General features: G+C 39.2%; 1 pseudogene; it reads left to right on the forward strand.

The window, feature by feature from the left end:
* The window catches only part of LOC140913602 (E3 SUMO-protein ligase ZBED1-like), a 69598-nt pseudogene extending 57273 nt beyond the window's left edge, over positions 1-12325 (forward strand).
* Positions 12326-13095: the final 770 nt, after the last annotated feature.

Consider the following 13095-nt stretch of genomic DNA (forward strand, 5'->3'; position numbering starts at 1 on the left):
TGATACAAGTACCCTAGTGTGATCTCTTTATTATAAAAGTTGAACTTACAAACATAGAATTATGTACAAAAAACCTGCATTCAAAAATAAAACAATGTAAAATTTTAGAGCCTGCAAGTCCACTCAGTCCTACTTCTTGTTTAGCCAATCACACAGACAAACAAGTTTTTTGATATTTGCAGGAGATAATGCTGCCTGCTTCTTGTTTACAGTGTCACCTGAAAGTGAGAACAGGTATTCTCATGGCACTGTTGTAGCCAGCGTCGCAAGATATTTACGTGCCAGATGCGCTAAAGATTCATATGTCCCCTTATGCTTCAACCACCATTCTAGGGGACATGCCTCCATGCTAGGGATGGGTTCTGCTCGATAACAGAACACAAAGCAGTGTGGACTGATGCATGTTAATTTTCTTTATCTGAGTCAGATGCCACAAGCAGAAGGTTGATTTTCTTTTTTGGTGGTTTGGGCTCTGTAGTTTCCGCATCGGAGTGTTGCTCTTTTAAGACTTCTGAAAGCATGTTCCACACCCTGTCCCTCTCAGATTTTGGAAGGCACTTCAGATTCTTAAACCTTGGGTTGAATTCTGTACAACTATCTTTAGAAATCTCCATTGGTACCTTCTTTGTGTTTCATTAAATATGCAGCTAAAGTGTTCTTAAAATGAAGAACATGTGCTGGGTCATCATCCAAGACTGCTGTAACATGAAATATATGGCAAAATGCCAGTGAAACAGAGTAGGGGACATACAATTCTCCCTCAGGGAGTTCAGTCACAAATTTAAGCAATGCATTATTTTTTTAAATGAGCATCATCAGCTTGGAAGCATGTCCTTTGGAATGGTGGCCAAAGCACGAAGGGGCATACGCATATTTAGCATATCTGGCACGTAAATATGGCCGGCTGGCTACAAAAGTGCCATGAAAATGCCTGTTCTCACTTTCTGGTGACAGTGTAAATAAGAAGAGGGCAGCATTATCTCCTGTAAATGTAAACAAACTTGTTTGTCCTAGCGATTGGCTGAACAAGAAGTAGGACTGAGTGGACTTGTAGGCTCTGAAGTTTTATATTATTTTGTTATTGAGTGCAGTTATATACCAAAAAAAATCTACATTTGTAAATTGGACTTTCACCACAAAGAGATTTCACTACAGTACTTGTAAAAGGTGAATGGAAAAATACTATTTCTTTTATTTATCATTTTTACAATGCAAATATTTGTAATAAACATAATATACAGTTTGATTTCAGTTACAACACAGAATACAATATATATGAAAATGTAGAAAAAACATCCAAAATATTTATTAAATTTCAATTGATATTCTATTGTTTAACAATGCGATAAAAACTGCAATTAATCATGATAAGTTTTTTTAATCGCGATAATTTTTTTTGAGTTAACCGTGTGAGTTAACTGCGATTAATCGACAGCCCTAGTTGTAAAGGAAATTTTTAGTTCAATAGAACTGCATAATTTTAGGACTACATACACCTAGTACATTAGTGGATGTTAAAGGGCAATGATGTGGCTTTATTTACTAGCTGCTTTTTAAAGTGTCAAATACATAGTCTAGGGAGCATCTGACTTACTGAAGGAGTGGCCTTCAATTAGTAGACACTCAAATACCATGGTGTACAATCTATTTCTCTTTATCCTTTATCTGTATCAGGGCAGTCATAATCTCTCTCTCAGATACATTTTCAAAACTAGTCAATAATTTGGGGTGTCCAGTTTTGGACACCTTGGGCCTTATTTTTAGGGGGGTGAAAGACCTGAAACTCTCATTATCTCCAGTTGGAGTTGTGGGTGCTCAGCAATTTTGTAAATCAGACCTAAAGTATCAAAGCAGACACCCAAAAAACCAGAATTTAAATCAGTCGCTACTTTTGAAAAAATTGGCCTCAGTTCTTTCCTAGTGTTTGAAAGTTCATAAACAGTGAAAAGAAGAAAGGCTGAGAACACTTATCCAGGTGGAGTAGCTTAAGCATGAAAATAGAAACCTATTAGGTTAGAAAGGGAATAAAACTTGGAGTGCTTACCAGTTCCAAACAAAGCTCTTGTTTCAGCTGAAATGCACTTCTACATCAAGGGAAGCTTTCATAAAAATGTACTGAAGATTCTACAGTACCTCTGACGACTGTTATTTTAGATACATTCACCACAACTTTTTTTTGGAAGAGTCTTGACAAAATTGTTAGCTCTTTGGGGTAGGGAGTGTATCTTTTACTAAACTGTCTGTACATATATATCACAGATCTCCCTCTATAGGAACATCTAGGAGCTACTGTCATCTAAATAAACCATAATCAGGTGTGTGCGTTTTTTTTTAAATAAACCATTCCAGACTTCTCTTACTAAAATTGTGTTATCCGATTCAATGGTGTATCATTAGTGTAAATTATTAACCAGTCAAAATCTATATTCATCCTTTTTATCTTCTAAAGATTGATACTGTGTTCCATCACCATGGTGTCTGAATACCTAAATATGCTACACACATGAGCAAATTCAAGAAACAAAATATTTTTCTCGACTTGTATTTAGTTCAGATACTTTGAGTTCCTTCCCAGACCTGAGGAAGAGTTCTATGTGGCTTCAAATCTTGTACTTTCCACCAACAGAAGGTGGTATACCTTGTGTTTCTATGCATGCTACATTCAATGACCATCATTACATTTTTGCTCCCATTTACAGTAGTTAAACCTACTTCTGTATTTCTTTTTCCATTTTAAGTATCAGCATAAGAACAGTATTGTAAAGGTAAATGACATTTACAATAAGGCCTAACACATATTTCAGATTTTGAAAACAACCATTTCAACTGATGAGGACTGAAAATAGAAAAGAACATTGGATGGCAGCATGGAAAAGAGTTTAAGCATAGGACAGCTCACATGTTGTAGGAGAACAGTGTAGGGCTTATGGCATGTGAGTGTAATGGAATGCACATAAGAACTGCTGAAAATACCTGAGATTATTACTAATGCAACAGAGGAGAATAATACAAAAGGCAGCTTTCCAGACACTAAGGTCCAGATCCTGAGCTTGGTCCTACAGGCATAACTCAGGAGGGATGGGAAGATAGTTTTAAGTCACCCAAATCCTCAGGTCCTATTGCACTGGCATAAAGCAGAAGAGCCTCTATGATGGCTGCTCATACCCCTGGGAGGCCATACCAGCACAGGGATTGCCTGGGAATGAATGGAACAGCAAGAATTCTGGCAGTCAAGAATAAAGTTCAGAAGGATGTCTATATAAGCTTTCACAGATTCTGCCAGCATTGCTCAAAGCTCAGGGCATTGGTTTTTTTCCATAAAGACAATCATATTTAAAAACTGCATTTTTCTGAAAGTTCAGCATTTTAATATTTTCAGAGAGTATGCTAGTATTGTGAGAATAGTTGTCCATCATTCTCCTTGCAAAGTAATAAATCCTGAAATAACAGCAATATCCTGTGGAGATCAGTGAGAAATCTACATATTATCTAGCAGCTCTGACAGCGCCATGGCATAGAATCAAGCTAACCTGTCCAAATGGTTGAACTAGAAGCATTGAAATGGTCAGATGCATTTTCTTTGTAACTGGCACAGCTGTGCAGTTTGTGTGTCTTCAAAATCATTTTGTTTCATTGGTCATCTATCACCATGACTTATCTTCCTTTATGTTTCTGAACAACTTTTTCCCTAAAATATAGATGCATTAGAAAGAGGCCCAGCAGTTAATGCTGGGAAAAGTTCATTCCTGCTGCATTTCCATGAACTCCAGTGTTGCTGCTTCTCCAGTCTCAATATTTTTTACCTACAGAGAATTGAGACACTGGGGTCATGGCAATAACTCATGGAAGGTTTTGCGTGCCAGGTGTGGACATGCTGGAGTAGGAGCGACAATCAGTGTAGGAGTCTGGTGGACAGTCTGGGAGAACGGTTGGGCAGGGCCTGGGGCTGAGGTTGGTTGGAATGTTGCAGGTGAGGTCTGTGACTAGGTAAGAAGATTATTTATTATTTGTATTATGGTAGCACCTAGGACAAAGGTGAGCAACCTGTGGCCTGCGGGCCATACACAGCCCATCAGGGTAATCTACTGGTGGGATGCGAGAAAGTTTGTTTACACTGATCGTCCGCAGGCACAGCTGCCCACAGCTCCCAGTGGCCATGGTTTGCCATTCCTGGCCAATGGGAGATGTGGGAAGTGGCGCAGGCTGGCTGCTGCTTCCTGCAGCTCCCTTTGGCCAGGAACGGTGAACCTCGGCCACTGGGAGCTGCTGGTGGCTGTACCTGTGTATGGTCAATGTAAACAAACTGTCTCGTGTCCTGCTAGCAGATTACCCTGCCAGCTGTAGGTTTTCCACCACTGACCTAGACCCTCAATCAAGGACGTGTACCAGTGTGTTAAACATTGGACAAATAATACTACTAAAAAGACTGTAGCTCCTGCCTCCAAAAGTTTAGGTGCGAGGGGACGGAGGGTCCTTAGCATGGGGGCTTCCTCCTTCTGCCCAGGTGTAAATCACTACACAAGATGCAAGGCTGTCGAGAATCAGACTCAATACCTCCAGCCCCTAAAATCTGTCTGAAGAACACAAGAACCAGTCCTTGTGTCATATGTGTTCCAAAGGTGTTATGCTTTTTATTTTTTACACATATTCTCACTTTACTATATTAATTTATTATTGTTTGGCTCTAACACCAAACTGTCTAGCGTATCCACGTCTTCAGGTGCAAGAATAATACCTAAAAAACGAAAAGGAAGCAGTAAAAACCATATTTTTCAATTCCCTCAACTAGAAAAATATGAAGTGAAGTTTTTGTTTTTTGATGGTGGAAAATGTCATTATTTCCCATGAGAAACAGTGCCAGCAAGACCATATTTATACTACTTCTTCAATGCAAATGTCAGCGGCAGAATGAGAACAGAGCTGCTGCCTTCATTGTTTAGGAACAATTACAATTAAGTGGGAGCTTGCAAACAATCTGTAAACATACAGCTGGTATGTAAAATACTACTGTGTATTATATTCAAGGTTGTTTGGAATTTCTCCATGGACATGGCTGGCATAAGACAGACACAAACTGTAACTCTTGTCAACACAGGACAATAGAAGTGCAATGGGAAACAATACATTCCTTTGCTATGCTAATATTTACAGAAGAATGGGAAACAGGCACAATTTTCTGTTAAAACATTCTGGGCCAGATTTAAAAATGAGTGCTTAAAAGCAGCATTCTAACTTAATGCTTTAGCACCTAAATAAGTGACCTCATTTTCAAGAAAGTTGGATACCCACTACCTCTCCCTGAAGTGAATTGGAGCTGTTGGTTGTTCTGCACTTTTGAAAGTAGCCACTTATTTAGGCACCTAAAGACAGATGTAGTAGCCTAACCATAGGCACCTATTTTAGTACCATCAGCTCCCACTGACTTCATATTGATGTTGACTATGAACCACATGGAAATCTCCTGTTTTAAATTTTATGGTTACCAGGCTCATTTTTGGTACAATGCCTCTCCACAAAATGCTTAACCTACACTATGGGCGCTGTTACTCAGTGGCTCAATTATACTTAACGCTCCAAGACTAAATTAAGAATAGTCTCTTATTTCATGTGCTGTAGAATTAGATATTCCAAGAAGCAATTTTTTATAAGCATACATTTTCAAACCTATGGATAATGACCACTCTCTGAATTTATTTATGGGAGGAAGCCATGAAACTTTCTTCTGGTGTAACATGGGGTCACAGAAGGGAAAAGACTGGTTACCAGTGTTGAGAAATTGCTTTTCAAACCCTGCATGTGATGTGAAATTTGACCAGCTGATAGGCTAGTAGCTGAAGTTGCCCATTATTATTGTTTTGTCAGACATAGTTGCCTCTTTGATCTGATTGGTATTGTTCACTTAGTATCCTTTTCCTGATCAGGAGTCAGGTAGCATATCCTGATATTACATTTGTATTCTTATCACTTTGGATTTATATCCATGTATATTCTAGTAGGGGGTCTCTCCCCACAAATTTTATCTGATTAGATTCTGAGGAATCTTTTGGTACATCTTTTTGAAACTCCCCACACCTCTTTGACCTAAACTGTCCTCCTTGTATATTTTATAACCATGCATTACAGTAACCCACTGATTTTTGTTATTCCGCTTTTTTTCAATAATGTCTATTATGTTATGAATTAATAGCAGTACTGTCTACGGTAGGTGATTGAGACCAAAAGACTTACCTGTTACTGACAAAATATGACTTACATCTTTGTGCAAACCTCACTCTTCCTATTTATACTTTCCATGAACTAGATGTATAATTCACCTGTTTGTCTAATGCGCACGCACACACACACACACACACACAGAACTCTCTTAGTACCAAGTAAAGCACCAGCCAAGTAAAACAAAACACTTCAGTCAATTATATAATGTATGTGTTCTCATTTTTTCCCTTATATCAGTCCTGATGCTCCTCCTAATTACTCCTCCATTTTCTTTTCACCTACGTTGCCTTGCACCATACTACATATCACCTCTTCCGTGTTTGGGACTTCTCCACTTCACATACACCAAGCAATCTCCCTCTTAGCTTTTGTATCCTTCCTGGTAACATATTTCTTTCACAAAATCATGCAGTGTTGACCTCAGTGAAGACATCTGCACTATTTATTGCTGTACTATAAATGTTTGAACTAGATTGCAGGCTCACTTTTAGTTTGCACAGCAACAAGCACACTGAAGATCCTTTATAAATAACAATTGGAATGGAAAGAGGAGCTATCTGGAGGTCTGTAGTTCTTCCTAATTTTTAGAGGTTCAAAAATACCTCTTCCTCTTTCTCAGGAAACTGTAGGCTGGCCAGCACAATTTTCAATGTTCAGAGTTCAGTACTGCAGGGCTGGCCAAAGGAGGGGGCAACAGGGTCAGTTTGCCCTGGGCATCGCATTTGAGAATGCTCCCAAACCTCATGATGGAGGGGTGACTGGGACAAATTTGAGTGATTGGCATTGTGACCTTGCATGCAGAGTCATAATAGAGGGGTGGCCAGGCCAAAGCTGAGTGGCGCTGCGACTTCACGTGCCAGGTCACAACACCCAGAGAGGGAGACAGGTCTAGCCCATGGGACAGGAGCTGCTACAGCAGGGTAAGTTTCTCTCCAACCCCCGCCCCACCCCCGCTCTCATTGCGGCTGCTTCTGAGGGCTAGTCTACACTGGCTACACTAAAGTTCTGCCGTGGCAGCGCTTTAACGTGGCTTGTGTAGTCACGGCAGAGTGCTGGGAGAGAGCTCTCCCAGTGCTCTAAAAAAACCCACCTCCACAAGAGGCATAGCTACCAGCGCTGGGAGGGCAGCTCCCAGCACTGGTGCACTGTCTACAATGGTGCTTTACAGCGCTGAAACTTGCGGTGCTCAGGGGGGTGTTTGCAGCGCTATAAATTGCCAGTATAGACAAGCCCTCAGTGGTAATTTCTTTGAACAGGTGGGAGGGACTTCCATTTCGGATTTGTCCTGGGCCCCCAAAAACCTCTGTGCAGTCATGCAATGCTGAAATAGATACACTAAAACTTCCCTTGAACCAAGGTTTGTTCTAGGAAAATCCTTGACATTCTAAAACATTTTCATGTTTTGGGGAGACAGATCTCTTCATTATTTCCTTCCTTTGCACTCTTGGGTTCCATCCAGGAGCATAACTGGAAGTGCATCACAAGAACTGTTTCATGGATATTTCATTGGGATTTGAAGATTGAAACTTGAGAGGACCTATTCTTGGTTACCTGCCAATTTTATTAATTATTAATTATTATTATTATGATTATTATTATTTGCAATTTATGACGGATGTGCACTTTATAACATTCAAGTTAGTATTTCAGCTTTTGTTTGCTTTTCCAAACCCAAGTTTGATTTGCTCCAATTTGAAAAAATAATTTAGGGTTTCATCACAATAAAGCTTTATGCCGCTATGAAAGGTGGCATTTTTTTTAAAGTTAATCACCACGACACTTGCTGACCATCCAAATTAGATACATATTTGTGTTGTAAGAATAGCAAAGGTCAAGCACCACTGAATTAAGCTGGTCAAATTGTAAGCAGGACATGTACATTTTTAAAATTGCCTAGAGAGTCTTCAGAACTGTATAAAGTCATTTTGAAACTATCTTTTGTTGGAAGGAATTATACCCTTAACCATCAAGAATCACTATTCCTTTTCATTATCAAATTTAAGAACCATCACAATCTCTCAGTATAAATAGGAAAAAAACATTATATGCTTGTATTTACTTTTGAGCTTACTTGTCCTGAAAAAAATATTTCAAAGTAATGTGTCTAGATGTTCTAAGACTTGTTAAATAATAATAAAAACGAGTAGGCAGATCTTCATTGTGCTGTGGGAAAACAACTCACAGTGTCTTTGGAGGGAGAAAGAAGAAAGTTGAAAAACTACTTCAGTGAACTGGGTGCATACATTAATGACCGTATCCTGGACTGAACACATAGATCAGGCAAATGGGGTGCACATTGGGTTGGCCTGGAGGGATCAGGAAAGTCCAATTTTCCACCCGTGACTGCAGTGTTGTAGTGGTGGGTGATTAAGAGCTACTACTACAATCTTTTGACTGTCTTAGCCCCTACAGCAGGTTCATACTGCCTACCCCCAATATTTACCGGGGCTTTAACCAGTGTATTTGCATAATCATAGCTCCACTGGCCCACCTCACTTCAATTTGTTTTTTCAAAAAGATATGCTCTAATTCAAATAGGAATTAATAGAGGAAAGTCCTATGGCCTGTGTTATGTAGGAGGTCAGACTAGGTACCACAGTGGTCCCTTCTGGGCTTAGAATATGTGAAGCTATGAAAACTCATCCTACAAACTCAGCGAGGTGTGCTCTACAAGATGAACTGGGAGGACTCCCTGAAGGAGGAAGGAGGAGAGGATTTGCTCTTATCTGCAGGTATCCCTGCAAAGTTGGCCTCTGTGCTTTACAGCAATAGCATACTCCCCACTCCCTGCATGGTCCCTGGAATTCTACAGAATTTTATTGGTTCTGTTGTCAAGGGAACCACTGCAACCAGGGAGGCTGGGACAGGATTTGGCCTTATGTACATAAATATTCCCTAACAGTGTTTAAGAGTCCATCCTCCTACAGATGTCTCTAACCAAGATATCAGGTGGCACACAAGGGGGGACATTTCAGGACCTGCTCGTTTCACTGCCTTTGCCAACATCAGCATGCTGCTGAGTGCTGCTTTTCCTGATCCCTAAGTCACTCAAATGACTGACTTATCTTCAAACAGCAAGCACATAGAGCAGAGGAGCTAAAGAAAATGGACATTTCAAGGCACATTTGAAAAGCAGCACAGTTCTGTTGAATGTCAGCTAAAAATACATCTACAATTTCAGAGTAACAGCCGTGTTAGTCTGTATTCGCAAAAAGAAAAGGAGTACTTGTGGCACCTTAGAGACTAACCAATTTATTAGAGCATAAGCTTTCGTGAGCTACAGCTCACGAAAGCTTATGCTCTAATAAATTGGTTAGTCTCTAAGGTGCCACAAGTACTCCTTTTCTTTTTACATCTACAATTGTAACTGTAGACTTTGTTTTTGTGAGTGGAAGAGGCCAGCTTTCTTTTAGCTCTTAAATGTGCAGGGTACAATAATTCTGTTCTTCTAAGGTGAAGGTACTTGTAATGTATCTGCCCTTAAAACTGCAGAGGCATAACAATTATTATTCTAACAATAGACACAAGCAACAGCCATTATGAATTGGACTTATCATTGTATATTAAATCTTTCCTTCCCAACTGTGACTATTTGCAAGACAGCACTGAAAGGGGTAAGACCAAAGTTACTTCACTTACAGAAAAACTAAGCTTTTGATATTCTTGCTTCTTATCTATGACATATGCTATCTATGACATACAATTAATTGAAGTTTACTCACGTGATTAACTCAAACAAATTAATCGTGATTGTGATGTTTCCATATGTTTTATGGAAATATGCTAATAAGTGTGAATATAATGTAACTGGAATATGCTTCATGCAAAAGGTCTCTTGTAAGGTATCATTACAAAGCTTATAATCTACTGAGTGTAGTCATCCCATTTGTTTGCATGTATTATTTCTATGTCTGGAGTTAGGAGAATAAGATATAAACTTGTGTTACTGATGTAAACATGTTAAGTGGAAGCCATTAAAGGTGTTTCGGAATCAAATACCTGTAAATGGCTCTGTTTACTTGCAAATCTTCCAGGGGACTTGCTGGCCAGCCTTGGAAGAATGGAGACTAGGAGTCTCAGAGGACATGTGACCATGTCACATGATACTGGAATCCATCTTAAACCTGGTGCTTTTCCATTTAGAAGGAGGGCTGGGAACCCAGAGAGACAAAAGATTCCTGCCTTGTGCCAAAGCTATACAAGGGGGTTGAACAGAACAAAGGAAGCTGAAGTCATGAGAAATCCCCTAGTTACCACCTGAGCTAGAACTAACAAGAACTGTACCAGAGGAAAGGACTGGGCCCAGACTAGGAAGGAGTCTATTCTGTGAAAGAAGCTTATTGGAACATGTCTGAGGGTGAGATTTTACCTGTATTCAGTTTCTTAATGTATTAAGCTTAGACTTGCATGTTTTGTTTTATTTTGGTTGGTAACTTATTTTGTTCTGTCTGTTATTACTTGAAACCACTTAAATCCTACTTTTTATACTTAATAAAATCACTTTTGTTTATTAGTAAACCCAACATAAGTGATTAATACCTGGGGGAGCAAACAGCTCTGCATATCGCTCTATCAGTGTTATAGAGGGGGGACAATTTGTGAGTTTACCTTTATAACCTTTATACAGAGTAGAACAGATTAATTTTGGGTTTGGATTCCATTGGGAACTGGGTGTCTGAGTGCTGGAGATAAGTGACTTGCTGAGCAGTTTTTGGTTAAAGTCTGTAGCTTTCAGGGTGTGGACCAGACCTGGGTCTGTGTTGCAGCAGACTAGCATGTCTGGCTCAACAAGGGAGGGTTCTGGAGTCCCAACCTGGCAGTGGAAAATGGGCTCAGAGGTAATTCCAGCACATCAGGTGACAGCCTCAAGGGGGTCTCTGTGACTGAACCAGTAACAGCGATTAATCACAATTTTAATCACACTGTTAAACAGAATACCAATTAAAATTTATTTAATATTTTGATATTTTTCAACATTTTCATATATATGTTATTCTATGTTATAATTGAAATCAAAATGTGTATTTTTATTATAAATATTTACAATGACAAACAAAAGCAATAGTATTTTTCAATTCACCTCATACAAGTACTGTAGTGCAATCTCTTTGTCCTGAAAGTGCAATTTACAAATGTAATTTTTTTTGTTACATAACTGCACTCAAAACAAAACAATATAAAACTTCAGAGCCTACAAGTCCACTCAGTCCTACTTCTTGTTCAGCTAATCATTAAGAAAAGCAAGTTTGTTTACATTTACAGGAGATAATGCTGCCCTCTTCTTATTTACAATGTCACCAGTGTGAGAAGGTGAGAACAGGCATTTGCATGGTACTTTTGTAGCTGGCATTGCAAGGTATTTATGTGCCAGATATGCTAAACATTTGTATGCCCCTTCATGCTTTGGTCACCATTCTAGAGGACATGCTTCCATTTTGATGGTGCTCATTAAAAAAATAATACGTTAATTAAATTTGTGACTGAACTCCTTGGGGGAGAATTGTATGTCCCCTGCTCTGCTTTACTGTCATTCTGCCATATATTTCATGTTATAGCAGTCTTGGCTGATGACCCAGCACATGTTGTTCATTTTACGAACACTTTCACTGCAGATTTAACAAAACACAAAGAAGGTACCAATGTGAGATTTCTAAAGATAGCTACAGCACTCAAGGTTTAAGAATCTGAAGTGCCTTCCAAAATCTGAGAAGGATGAGGTGTGGAACACGCTTTCAGAAGTCTTAAAAGAGCAACACTCCGATGCGGAAACTACAGAACCCAAACCACCAAAAAAGAAAATCAACCTTCTGCTGGTGTCAACTGACTCAGGTAATGAAAATGAACAGGCATCATTCCACACTGCCTTCGATTGTTATCGAGCGAACCCATCATCAGCATGGATGCATTGTCCCCTGGTACGGTGGTTGAAGGGACATACAAATCTTTAGTGCATCTGGCACTTAACTATCTTGCAACGCTGGCTACAACAGTGCCATGCGAATGCCTGTTCTCACTTTCAGGTGATATTGTAAACAAGAAGCAGGCAGCATTATCTCCTGCAAATGTCAACAAACTTGTTTGTCAGAGCGATTGGCTGAACAAGAAATAGGACTGAGTGGAATTGCAGGCTCCAAATTTGTACAAGGGTATTTCAGTGGGAGCATGGTTAGGCATCAATCCAACAAAAATATTTAAGCCTGTAGTCACTCAAATTATTCAGTGCTTAAACTCAAGCATGAGCTTAAGTGTTCAGCTAGATCAGAGCACTAATGGATTTCCACAAATATACCGAGATATTTTACCATAGCCAAATATAACATTTTGAGAAATACTACACCATACTACACTGTGATTCAAAATTTAAATAATTTTTGCATTTTATTTTTAAGATGTTTATTTTATATTCACAACACTACTTTCAAAACTCAGGATTGGATTTTGAAATATACCATACTTATATTTTCTGACCACAAATCCAGCTCATTGGCTTCACTTTTTTCTTCAGCTCAAAGCCCTAAGTCAAAACCCTCTCATCATAACTTTCTTAATGTAATAACTTGGAATTGTATTGATCATTAAACTTGACTCTGCACCAAGTTACTATTCATTCCTCAAAATCAGATATCACAGGGACACTTGTTGCTCATTTTCTTTAGATTGTGGTCACATATTTCATCCACCTAGTGTAATGCTTGATGAATGTATCCCTTTTTTATATCTTGCAGTGGGAAAGTACATGCACGTTGGTGTATGTGTTTGTTGTATCAACCAGGCAAGGTACTAATAAGCTTCAACAGGACTTTATTTTCAAAGTGGAAACCTCTTTACCAAGCTGCTGCTGCACGCTCTGTAACTTTCTCCCAGCCTCTCAACTCCTCC

Source organism: Lepidochelys kempii, chromosome 6 (assembly GCF_965140285.1).
Source record: "Lepidochelys kempii isolate rLepKem1 chromosome 6, rLepKem1.hap1, whole genome shotgun sequence".
NCBI classification, from domain to species: Eukaryota; Metazoa; Chordata; order Testudines; family Cheloniidae; genus Lepidochelys; species Lepidochelys kempii.